The 1,540-nt window shown below is 37.2% G+C and overlaps 1 non-coding gene across 1 annotated transcript; it reads left to right on the forward strand.

The window, feature by feature from the left end:
- Nucleotides 1–755: 755 nt before the first annotated feature.
- LOC118716816 lies at nucleotides 756–860 on the forward strand. The gene has a single exon (XR_004987274.1). It is a non-coding gene; the product is annotated as a U6 spliceosomal RNA (small nuclear RNA).
- The last annotated feature ends 680 nt before the right edge of the window (nucleotides 861–1,540 follow it).

The raw sequence follows: 1,540 nt of genomic DNA on the forward strand, positions 1-1,540 counted from the left end.
GTAGGAGTACATCTATTAAAAAAGAAAAGCAAACATTTGTCCCTCACAACCTTCCCTTAATACTCAGTAATTCTTAGCAGTGCTCCCCCTGTGGAAACAGGCCTAAGCCGGCTCTTAGACTGTGACAGGGTGCAGGCTGGCTGAAGGACCCCCGCCCCTCTCGCCAAGTGCATGAATTTTGTGCACTGGGTCTCTAGTCTAATATAATTAATCCATCATTTAAAAATATTAGACACCTACTATATGACATCCTCTGGGGTAGAGATGTGAACCCAATGATGTTACCATCTTATCTCTATTTTACAGATGAGGAAAGAGTCCAGAGAAGTTAAGACTTACTGAGTTCTATAGCACATCAGAGGCAAAACTTAGTTTTGAACTCAACTCTTAAAAGCTGATGTTCTTCCCAATAATACCTCATTTCTCTCCTTGACTTGGCAGATTTATCTTGCTTCTCTAAAATGCGTGTAAGAGAAGCACAGTTCATCAGCCATACCACCACCTCTAAGACAGATAAGGGCACTAAATTGCACTGACACATCAACTATTCTGGGTTTTTTATAGCTGAGAGAGGGTCCTTTTTCCCTCTCAAAGATCGGCTAGAGTTGAGGTTTCTGGAATTTTAATAACCTTCTATAATGAGCACAATGTCATCATAAGTGTAAGAAGTTATCACAATCATTACAGTATCGTTGTAGCTATTGGTTTTAAAATAAAATGCAAAACCCCAGCTCTTTAAAATATGATTAATGCATGTTCACTCCAGTTGCATTTATACTAAAATTGGAATGATACAGAGAAGATTAGCATGGCCCCTGTGTAAGGATGACACACAAATTCATGGAGTGTTCCATATATTTTTAATAAGAAAATGAAATATGATTACTGCATTTCACTTTATTAGACTCTAATTCTCTCTCTCTTTCTCTTTCTCTCTCTCCCCCCCCCCTTTGGGCATTTTATCTAAGCCACAAAATTACAGATCTCTATGTTATTGTACTTTATGGTTGGTTAAGTTAGGTCAGGGTGATAACATGAGGGAATATTAATAATCCTTGTTTTAACAAGCCTACATTTATACCACTGTCAGAAGTTAATCGTTCTGTTATACTTCTGGTGCTAAGAACTACTGAGTACTAAGGGACAGTGATAGGGGATGGAAGTTTTCTTTGTTAATAGATGTACTCCCAATTATTTATTTATTTAAAATTTCAATTACAGTTCCTATGCAATATTACATTGGTTTCAGGTATAGAAAGTGATTATGCATTTATATAACTTACAAATTGATCACCTTGATAAGTCTAGTGCCCACCGGACACTATTCATAATTATTACCCATTAATGAGTATGAGCATGCAAGTCAAAGGTTTTCATGCTTCATGATCTCTTCCATATGTTCATTCCACATGCTTTTACTCCCAGAGCTTTTTTCCCCTGCATTTTCATCTATCTTTCTTCGTCCAGGCCCTGGATCAACTGGCCAAGCCATTTGTCACTGAGTTTGAATCCGGATATATAAAAATTTGTGTCACTTATA

Source organism: Pipistrellus kuhlii, unplaced genomic scaffold (assembly GCF_014108245.1).
Source record: "Pipistrellus kuhlii isolate mPipKuh1 unplaced genomic scaffold, mPipKuh1.p scaffold_m20_p_12, whole genome shotgun sequence".
In the NCBI taxonomy this organism is placed as follows: Eukaryota; Metazoa; Chordata; class Mammalia; order Chiroptera; family Vespertilionidae; genus Pipistrellus; species Pipistrellus kuhlii.